The sequence below is a fragment of the Amblyomma americanum genome, chromosome 1 (genome assembly GCF_052857255.1).
Source record: "Amblyomma americanum isolate KBUSLIRL-KWMA chromosome 1, ASM5285725v1, whole genome shotgun sequence".
Classification (NCBI taxonomy): Eukaryota; Metazoa; Arthropoda; class Arachnida; order Ixodida; family Ixodidae; genus Amblyomma; species Amblyomma americanum.
The window spans coordinates 474,876,129-474,888,052 of record NC_135497.1 but is presented as its reverse complement, the minus strand read 5'-3'; positions in this window follow the sequence as shown (position 1 = coordinate 474,888,052).

The window sequence follows — 11,924 nt, the reverse complement described above, 5'->3', positions numbered from 1 at the left end:
TAGTCTTTCGTGATTAAGAAGGTCGAAATGTTTTGTAAAACTGACGAATATACCAAGAGTAAAGTTGTTAGCTTCAGTGTTATTCAAAATAATTTTCGTTTGCAAGAGTAAAGCAGGTTCTGTGGACTTGCCCTTTCGGAACTGACTGGCATTTATTAAGCCACGTATTGGAAACGAATCCATCCATTCTGTTGAGCATTCATTTACTTACCTTAGCATTACTTGAGCATGTCCCAAAGATGCCGCATTCTTTCTTTGTCAACAAGGCAATGCAGCCAATCTCAAAACACTCAGTCTGACACCGCGTCACCCGCCATTTTTGTGGAGAAATGTTCTGTCCCTTCTAATAAAAATTTTTCTCTTCGTTTAGAGCGATACGTGCTTCCTCTGAATAAACAATATGGATCTCCTGATCTCTCGGGTGCTTATTAGACACATCTTTAGATTTCGAAGCCTGAATTTCCAGCCACTACACTGTGTACGAAAATTCGCAACACGCAAGAAAAACAATTGCCTCTGGTGTCTTCCATTGCAGACGAGCCTAATTGTCTTTCTGGAGGCGTGCGCATGCTAATGAGAAAGAAAAATGAGATTTATGAAGAGAAATGGCGAGTGGCGTCTGAATTATTTGAGACGGGGAAGCTTGGTTTTGTGTTAAAGGGTGAGAATTCTGGAGTGTTTTAATGACTGTATAGGTGCCTCAGTTCGAGTGTATTAGGTAAACAATCATCTCGACGTCATCCTCTGCGATTGCTCAAGTTTACTGATGAGCTTATCAGTGGATAGGCCGGTATCATACTTGATATTCATGCTAACGAAAGTTTTGCAAGGGAGTGAACTCCTTTTAGGCGGGGCTAATCTGAGGCGTCGCCTAAAATAGTTCCTTTCATGTGCTTCATGTCATAGAGTTAACCTGAGGATGTCATCTATTAGGCTATTAGGCGTCCGTGTCTTCTTACGCTGGTAAAAAACCATAGAAAACCAACTAGCCCATCAATTGACGCTATTAGGCTAGGAGTGCTTACACCTGGTGACAGGCATTAATGAGCCAAAATCTTGCAGGGTTTTCCCAAAAAGCGCTGCACCTTTACTCGCAAGTTAAATGCAAACAAGCATGGTGCATGACCAGTTAAATTCAAAACCGAACCTCTGGCTCCTCGATTCCAGAATTTCAGTACGACGGATTGGGACATTGGCGCGTTTTTGTTCGTGTGCTTGGTTGTGCTCTAATGAGTGCCTCGGCATTCCCAGGGGAGAAATAGTGAAATAAACTTGTGTGCACAGCTTCAGGACGGCAATTTGATCTTTAAAAAACTTTTCACGTAGTCCCTCACCAACCTCAGTAAGCGATCGTTACACCAGTAGTGTTGAAAGATAACAGCAGATTTGTTATGCGAGTCCAAATAGCCGCAAATTGAGATTGTGCAGAAAAAGCGCTGCTTTTTTTTTACAGTCGTGCTGCTGCTGGTCTGCAATATACCGTGGAGGCTACAAAGGTAAAGAAATTTACTTTACTTGCGCGCTTCGACCGCCAGGGCCGTAATACATTTTTTATTAGGCGAAAGGTTGTTTTGATGTTGATCATGAATTTTTATGCTGCAAGGGCACATGTGGTCCTAGAGCGCCATGCCACAAGGTTTTTTTCTCTTCTACTCAACAGGTGAAAGACCCATTTCCCAAGAATTTCAGCCTAAAGAAACCGAGCATGAAGCAGGGGAAATCTTATACCCATAGTATGACCGGTGGGTACAAAGCGGCAGTGGGGGATCGAACCCCGCACATCCCGCATGCGAGGGGGATACTCGAAATACTAGGCCACCGCTGCGGAAAGGTGGTTTCAATGCTTGAGCTATCAGTGGCGTGATCCTTGGGTTTGACGTAGCAGACGTAGCCTCTTCAGTCACCTGGCCACACTGTGCACAAGGACCGTGCTTCCGGCATTGTCCTATGTTCACTGTCGTTGTGCGGGGCGCACGGTCGTCTGCGTTCGTGCGATCACCCTGTGGACGAGGCCCGTGGTGAGTGCCACCTTCGTCCCCGCCGGGTAGGACTCGTGTATTCTTCCTGGTCTCGGCAGCTGCCACACTGGCGTCTCTTGGGCTAGAATGTCGCCTCGTTCGTATGCGACAGTGACCGACGCCCCGCAGTCCGTCTTGACAGAGGCGGCAACGATCTTTTACTTTCCAGACATGTGCTGCCTCCTCGTCCTGCCTCTTCAGTGAAGCAGTTTGAATTAGTGCTGTGCCAATCTTTAGGTTGTCTTCTAAATTTGGGGATCGCTTCGATATGACTCATCGTCGCATATTTCCAACGTATTCAATGCCATGATACTACATTCAAATGCTGCTGGCTTCGGGAAGGTGCAAATCAAGCCAAACTTTCTGGCGCCTAAGAAACTAAGAGTAAATGAACTCTTTCACTCATTCCTGCGCATTTTGTTGCTCAATAAAGCGATAACGTGATTCCACTAGGTTTTATATGGAGGCATTTACAAAGAAACCGCAGTAAACCCACGAAAAGTGACTTAAAGCAGAACGTGATAGAATTAGCCGATACGTATTCACTGTTTTGCTGGTGGCCTCGTCAAAGCAGGCCGAAGTAGCAGTAAGCTTTCAAAGCCTCGCTACAAAAGCAAAAGATGGTAGATAAAGATGAACGCGTACAAGTTTCCACTGGCTGATATTACGTCCATAGTATTTTTTCGAAATCAAGAGGAAGAAATGGGCTTGGGCAGGGCATGTAATGAGAAGTCAAGATAACCACTGGTCCTTAAGGGTAACGGAGTGGATTCCAAGAGAAGGTAAGCATAGCAGGGGGCCGCAGAAGGCTAGGTGGGCGGATGAGATTAGGAAGTTTGCAGGCATAGGGTGGTCGCTGCTGCAAACCAAAATCACAGGGTTAATTGGAGAGACATGGGAGAGGCCTTTGCCCTGCAGTGGGTGTTGTCAGGCTGATGACGATCGTGATGATTTTTTCGCCATCTACATTTTTTTTGGGAGCTCAGCAATGTGGATGCTACGTACACTATATTTTTACCGATAGACACGGTGCATCAATAAGCACATTTTATAGTTAATATGTGAAATATACCTCCAATATAACATGAACTTGATTCAGAATGCGCTGTTTGTAAGAGTCCTGCGCCTTCACAGGGCACAACCGCAGCGTGTTTCGTCACGAATTCAGAAAAACCAAGCACTGAGCTCACCACACCAAAGACAAATATCGTGTAACACTCAACGTCAGACTGTTAGGTTGCTTATTTACTGAGAGGCGTGTAGTCCATCGTTTGTAATATCCGCACGACTTTTTACAATTGCGAAAACGCAGTTACTCACGCCGCTGTAGCCAAACATATCTTGGCTATTTCTACGAGTTACGTGCACTGGAGAGGTTGCTTTGCCTGCAAGATTTTGGAAATTACAGGTATTTTGGCGCGATGTAGGCAAAATTTGTTGGTCCCCAGCGCTGAGGGTAACTGCGTTTTCGGAATTATAAAAACTGATATGGATGTTAGTTACGATGGGCTGCACACCTGTCGATGAATAAGCGGGATTTACGTTATAGTCAAAAGCTTAACTATTCAGTAGTAGTTAACGAGCCAACTAGTTAGTCCAACTTAGCTGAGTGCTGAAGCGCTACACTGCTGACAATGCTACGCTCAAAACTGCGCTGTTCTAACTAAAAATCCTATTTTTAAAAACTGCAGAACATATGTTCTGCAGTTTTGAGACTCCCGGTATACATATGTAGTACCCGGGATAGCTATGCAAAAACGAAAACAACAGAAAAAGTACTGGGATTATTTTGCATTAGGATTGCTTATGTCGTGGGCTCTTGCCCAGTTTTCACCTCATGAAATAAAACTGAAAAGGTGTTATATTTTACTATTTTTGTCCTTAAATGCAGCGTTTTCCCCATAAATCAAGGAGTTTTGTTTAGTTTGCACAATGGGTATTTTTAACTACTTAAAACCCTACAATCAAAAGGTATCTGTGCAATAAAAGCGCAATCAAAGCTCCGCCAACTACTGCGTCGGCACATTAAAAGCTCCGCCACGTAGAACACAATATGGTGACGTAACACTTTACCGAATGGCAATGACCGGAACGGCAAGTCACTGGCTCAAGGTCACGAAAGCTCGGTCAGAGGTTTCTTAAAAAAACGCAATTCAGTCATGAGCACAGTTATGCGTACTTTACGGTCAGACGGATGAAGTAAATTAGATACGCTTCGTCAGCAGAACAGGCACAGCTAGTAGCGAGTGACGTGACACGTCGGCTACAAGAGTACCACTTCTCCCAGCCAATGAATGCGTGCAGACCGGTAAGGTGGCCACATCTTTTGCCATCATCTTGAGACAACGAGTGGAAATTATCGACTACGGGTTCTCCAAACTTTTCAAAGCTTTAACTTATCTGATTCACCTCTTTAACCATCGCGTATACACTATCAAATCAGTGCCAGCCTGCGGGGCCGTTACAGTACTGTCTCCTTATATTTGGCGGCCCATGACCGCTTCCACCGAGCCCCGGAGAGAAGACTCGTGATTTTTTTCGTAAAGCATATCTTACCTGTGCCTTTTGCGGTATTGCTTTCACCTGTCAGATTTCACTATATGCGATTTTTTTAATTATGCTTTTTATGGTCGTTGGAACTTTAGTGGTTTGTATGTGAACGCTTATCGCGCTCAGGTATTCCGTGGCCGATATGCTCGGACCAAATGTCTGACAGAAGATGGGCGTACGTTTGCTACCTTTTAACGTTTTTACCGGCTTCTTTGTCGCTCTGAGTGGGTTAGTTTCAACCACGGAGGAAGACTATACAGGAGTGGAAACTCCCCCGTCTGCGGCGACCAGAAAAGGTCACAAGGCCGCTGAGCCACTATCCTGCTGGCGGCGCCTGGCGGCCTGGAAAGAAACTACTGAAATACAACGTCACGGCGTGCCTGCTGAAGCGAACACCGTGTCGTCTGCTTTGAACGCCGGAGCTGCCTGCCCGGGCGCTGAATTTTTTATTTTTTTTCCCTGCTGCTTCTAAGAGGCGCCGCATGGCGCCGCCACTGCATGCGACCCCGTCGGCGCATACAATTGTGACTTTATCTGGTCCCCTGCGCTCGCTCGCGCTGACGGGAGTTCCACCTCCTGTATACTCTTGCTCCGTGGTTTCAACAAGAATTTGGCAATAAAAAAAGCAAGACCATCCCCCGAATTCTTCTCCTGAAAAAGGAGTGCCGACGCCCACTATTACTTGCCGTTAACAAGCTCGCCTTTCCACAAAAACCAGCCCCACCGATAATAGGAGCTTTTAGTGAGTTTTCACACGCAGGAACACTGCGGGTAGCGAATAATATCCTCAGAAAGTATGTATCCGAGCGTGTCTTGCGGGCCTACGCACGCTACCCGAATATCCGAATATCAATTACCCGAATATCAACTGGAATACCTTAACTGCATCGGCACAGGACTCACTTAATTTCGTTGAACTAACATTAGACTTTTCTTTAACTCAGCTAGTTTCTCAACCTACGCGCGACCTTAACATATTAGACCTTGTTCTCACATCGGCTCCAGACAATATAAGCCCGATCTCCCTCACGGATGGTTTCAGTGATCACAAACTGCTCCATTTCACTCTAAAAATGCCGTCACACCAACGCAGACCACCTCAGAAATATATCTTCGACTATAACAGAGCGAACTACGATGCCATTAACCTCGGCTTACAAACATTCTGTGATTCCTTTCTGCAATCCTTTCCTAATCAATCTGTTAACGAAAACTGGCGTCACTTTAAAGATAAGCTCACGCAGTTAATGAACACCTATATACCCCGCATATCTTTCCGTGCCAACTCATCTAAGCCGTGGTACCACAGGAACCTGCGTACGTTGATGAACAAAAAAAAAACGACTTTTTAAAACAGCTAAACGGCTCAAAACACCCGCATCATGGGAAAAACATAAAAACGCTGATAAAGAATACTGCGCGGCCATACGGAAAGCTATGCATAAGTTCATGGCTCACGATCTGCAATCCCTCCTTAAGCACAATCCAAAAAAAATTTGGAAAACATTATCACCTTCCGAAACTTCTTCAGATTTTACGTTGATTGATGAGGCTGGAGACCCCATTGCTCAAGACGAACGCCCTCAGACTTTCAATAACTTTTTCGCCAATATGTTCACGAAGGAAGACTATTTCAATATTCCATCGCCATCAGAATATGACTATGACTACATGAGCCCAATAGACGTTACTGTTGATGGCGTTGCGACATTGATTAACAATCTGAAATTAAGTACTTCATGTGGTATTGACGGGATTAATTCGAAAATTTTGAAACATACCGTGGCTCATTCCAGCGTCATACTCACTCATATATTTCGGCAATCACTTTCAGCAGGCGAGATACCATACGAGTGGAAAATTGGAAAAGGTATTCCAATTTTCAAATCCGGTGACCGAACTGACGTTGCTAACTATCGCCCAATATCTCTGACATGTATATCTTGCAAACTTCTCGAACACATCATTGCATCTAACACGGCATTACATTTAGAAGGCAACGGTTTCTTCTTTTCAAAACAACATGGGTTCAGAAAAGGGTTATCATGTGAAACACAACTACTTGAATTTACTAATGAGCTTTTTCACGGTATGGACGAAAATCTTCAAATCGACTGTATATTCTTAGACTATGCTAAAGCCTTTGACCGCGTTCCACACTGTCGTTTAATAGCGAAACTCTCATCATTGCGCCTCGATTCATTAACAATTTCTTGGATAAGAAACTTTTTATCATTTCGAAAACAATTCACTTCTATTGATAACCATTCATCCCATTTAATTGATGTAACATCAGGCGTACCGCAAGGTAGTGTAATAGGCCCGTTACTTTTTCTGATTTACATCAATGACCTCCCATTAGGCATTACCTCAACACTCAGAATGTTTGCAGACGATTGCGTTATTTATCGCAAAATCCGCTCCTTTAATGACCACATCGCCCTTCAAGAAGATCTACATCGCATTAATAACTGGTGCTCATCATGGCTAATGTCCCTTAACACTGATAAATGCCAGTTAATGACATTTAGCCGTAAACGGTCTAATTACCTTTTCACTTACTCGCTTAACAACAGTCCAGTCACTCTTGCGTCATCGTACAAGTACCTTGGCGTTCACTTTTTATCTAATCTCTCATGGAAAACCCACATAGAAAAAATTGCTGCCAAAGCTAGCCGTACATTAGGTTATTTAAAGCGTAACCTCAGAGGTGCGCCTTCTTCCACACGCCAGCTCGCATATCAGACATTCGTCCGCCCTCAAATTGAATACGCATCTTCCATTTGGTCACTTCACCAACAGTACCTAATTAATTCCCTAGAGCGAGTACAAAATCGTGCCGCTCGCTTCATTTCTCGCAACTATTGCCGACATTCCAGTATAACTAACATTAAGGCTTCGTTATCCCTTCCATCCTTAGAATCTCGCAGAACAATAGCACTTATCTGCCTCTTCCATAAAATTGTTTACAGCCATCATTCCTTCACACTACCCCTTACAAAACCGGCCCGCACATCTCACCGATTGCATAATCACCTCAGTTTTAAGCGCCTTTCGGGAAGGACCAATGCATTCAACTCATCAGCCCTGCCCCGTGCAATCATTTATTGGAATAGTCTTCCTGATAACATTGTTCACATCTCAGATCATGTTATTTTCAAAGAAAAAATAAGTAGCATTTTCTTCTGAAGTGTGTTCTGTAGTGCGTTTTTCAATTTAGTTTTTCAATTTAGTTCTATTTTCTGGTTGCTTGCTTGTTCTTTGCATAACGATGTTAAAATAACCATGTTCTACTTGTTTCTTTTTCCCGCCCCAGTTATGTAACCCCCCTCACATAATACTCCAGTCGGAGCCCGTGAGGTATTTGAATAAATAAATAAATAAATACAAGGCGCGGCGTGTGCATGATGCGGGCACGTTACAAGTTGCGCTGACAATACAGCGTCCCCTGGCCGCCCGCTTCCGACCAAACGCAGCTTCGCCGGGTGCGTTATTCGACGCGATAGCTCGCTCTAAGTTTTAATTAGCATACTCGCACCCATTCAACATCGCTTCTTGGATAATATCAGGCGATTTTCAAGATATTAAGCGTCACTATGTATTTGCGGTGTACACTGCCGTCCCAACGACAACAGTCCTTCAACCTCGAGTGCTTCAATTTGAAGTCATGCAGACCATTTTCTTCCATTTGCACAGTTTTCCTTCATGAGAAAAGAAATGCTGACAGTGTACTCAACATTGTCATCAAGAATTGCAGAAAAAACGTTGTTTGAGCGAAGCGCTGAAGTATTTTCATTTACTGTCACTTTATGGCGCCACACTGCGTCCGTCCACTCAAGCGACGCTGCTGCACGGCAAACTAAAATTGTCGTGTTAGCGCTATTTACAGCATTCGCGACGAATTAAGCGCTGCGTGCGCAACCTTACTGTGTGCGCCATACTTGGAGCGTCTATTCAAAAATAACGCAACGTTTACTCTGTGAAGTGTAAATCGCAAAGCCGAGTGAAACCTAGTCACCCCTGGTTCTATACGATTCTTCGCACCGTTCCTAATATCCTTGTTTTCACATCACTATTCCGTCATGCCCACATCGCTTGGTTCGTGGAGGAAGGAAAGGCTAGGTGAGAACCTTGCTATGGGAGCTGCATGGCAAAAAGTGTGACATAAGTCACGTGTTCTCACAAGGACTACCGGGATTCCTTGGCTCATCGCGCAGGGGCGTTGTCTGCATTCGGCTGCATGGCGCGGCGTAAGATCGTCTGCTCGCCTTGGGTCTTCGCCAAGCACGCGCGCTGAGACGACGCGCCAACGGCATGGCGGAGCCCTTACTACCGGCCTCTCCTAAATTCTTTCCTCCATGGCTTGGTTCATGAAGCGTGCACTAGCGTCACCTATGCAAACTCGTTTACGCCTGCAATTTAACGGTACGTCGTTGGCATGACGTAGAAACCTGTGCGCATGCTCAATGCTAGACAGAGCGCTACCGCATACGCTGTTCGCACCGCCTCCACCGAAGTCTTGGCGATGCAAGCGCATTACCCCCTTCGTCCGTGCTCCCCTCGTCCTCCTCACCCTCTCGCTTCACTCAATCCGCCACGCAGTGTTTACGCTGTTGTCGCTGCGGCCTATGCGCTCTTATTCATCAGTCTCGCGCTTACTTCATCCCTGCTTCGCAGTCTACGACGCGAGTGCCAACAACGCCATCTCATGGTGGCGCCGCAAACCGTGAGACGGGAACCACGCGCGGCTTCTTCGCCGAAAGCCTCCCGCAAATATGTGTAATTATTACGTGTAATTATTACGTGTAATTATTTCGGAGAATGGCGCGTGGCCTCCCGCAAAGCCGGAGCATAACGTTTAAAGCGTGTCTAAAAATGCGTCGACGAATCATATTCGAAAACATTTGGAGAACACAGTGCCTGGAAAGCGCAATTCCCAAAAGGGGTCCCCTGAAAGTAGCGTTTGATTTTCTGGAGAGGGATGTAGACTTTCTGGGGAGGTTAGCAGCGAAAATATGAAACACTCGTCCGATATTAACAAAATGAACATGCCATGTACCCAGTGTTTCCGGAAAGGTGAAAACGAATTTTTTAAAAATGGGTTTTTCAGGTAAAGAGAAGCTTTTTGTGGCATATTAATTCCAGTGTTGGCACGCGCCGATAAACAGGTGAATGATGTTAACTAGTAAAGGGATTCACTGAATTTTAAAAGTTAACTTTTTCAACTATTACCGATAGGCACCTGATTCAATTAGAGGTTTATAGCCGGCCGTTAGTATACCAGGTTTAGGCACATAGGCCAGCCCTTCATGAAAATCTCTTACCGTTCTTTATCTGCATCTTTCCTGTCCGTGCTCCAACGTTAGTCGAAGAATGAACAATGCCACATGTATATGATGAGAGTGTCAAAGTGTCAGACCGAGAGTTGGGGTTTTTATTGCAGTCATTTGGACAAAAAAAATAAAGGCAACAGAGAAATGGCATAAGAGGCGCATAATCCCCCCTCCCCCTCTTTTCGCCCACAAAAGAACAAACAGAAAACAAACTATCGCGTCGAAAAGGCTAAACTGAGGAGGCACCCTGAAATCCTAATTCCTCAGGTATACAATATTTCGACGCGAAAGCAGGACACATGGCTTACTAGTCAACCTGTTGTGCGCATGAGATATCATGAATGTTTCTAAGGCTTTGTGTATACGTTGGTCATTGTTCCATGATGTGAAGCGGGAACAGAACGAAGGACAAAGAAGGAGGTACACACCACAGGCGCTTACTTCCGACAGAAGGAAACCTTAGTGAGCTGTCTATCTCCCTGTCCAAACGAGAGAGAGAGAGCTGGCATTCTTACTGAACGTTAATCGCTGAGCCGTCTTCAACTGTTCCCTTCTTTCAGCGGATTTTCGGGGCGCATGCGCCTGTTTGTCCTTTAGTGTTCCGGTTCGCCTTGGTCACCTTAGGTTTCCTTCAGTCGAAAGTAAGCGCCTGTGTTCTCTACCGCTTTCGTTGTACTTCGTCCTTGTGCTTGTAAAAGACGTTCGCTTGACAAAAAGACCGGTGTGCAATCATACGACATACATTCTAAGGCCAAATCACTGCCGAATTAAATGAGCATGCGTGTTGTTTCAAAAAGGTCATGAAGCCATATCCTTGTTTGGCCTGTACAACATTCCCCATAGAAGAAAGGAATTCCGTAGTCGAAGCTCGTATCGTGCAGCACATCAACGGTGGAGTGCTTATCACACTCCACCCGCTTCGGTCATTCGTGGTTGACGCTTTTGAACTTATTCGGCGCACAAAAGACAGTGCACGCACGACCATTCCTGCGGTTGCCTTCAATGAACATGAACGCATTGTTCAAGTAGAAGCTCTGTTCAAGAGCTCAGACTGAAATTTCAGGTCTGCTCCATAGGAGTCTAATCACAAGTTCTTTTGTGGGGGGTGTGACACTCGCTGAGCAGCTTCTCTGCCACACTGCGCATAATATAGACTGCAAAGCCTTGCTCGGGCTGTTGTCCCATTTCTGTTGCGCGTTCCATTCTTCGACGATGTGCCGGCTATATCTACAAGGCACCCTTTTGCTCCAGGGCAAGTGCTTTTCGTCCAATTTTTTTGTGAAAATCTCAAATACTCAAAATCATCTGCGGTAAAGCGACTTTCATTCTGAGATTTTCGGGGCTCACGAAGATATCTCTGTACTTATTTTATTAGAAGAACTGCGAAAACCGATAGTGCTATGTAAATACCGCCTTTCTGTCGCCAATTTGGATAACTACCTTTTAAACCCCGGCCTAGGAAATTGCATTTCGCCTACCACTAATTCTTTGTGGGGCTCTGGGGCAAAATTACCTGTTTTCAAAGGGTTCAGTTATAGTCTCCATAATAGTCAATCCAAATGTATTCGATGTCACTCCTTCGTTACAAACACATCAGTGGCTCGACGTCGGCCACAGTAGTAGTTTTCAAATTATACCGGGTATCCTAAGTGCACTTAGCTCTTGATGCCACCACTCACTCTCTTCGAGTACCATGTGCTCGATGATCACATAACGTTTACTGTAGCAGCTTCACGCAGTTATGTTCCTTGCGATCCCACCTATTCTGTCTACAAAACGGAAGTCCACTAAAAGCACTGTGCTCCGAGAGATATTTTTCTGGACTTCCGTCCAACATTCTCACAGCTGCGGGGAAGCTGCTGATTGTCTCCTTCAGCATAATCATACAGAGTAAGAACAAAAAGTACTCACTAATATTCCTATGTTGCTTTTATCGAGTTAATGGGAGGTTTAGATACACCCACCTTGGGCAACTCTTTTTGGTCGGTAACTTACATATGGCAGGCACAGATGTATTTCTGAG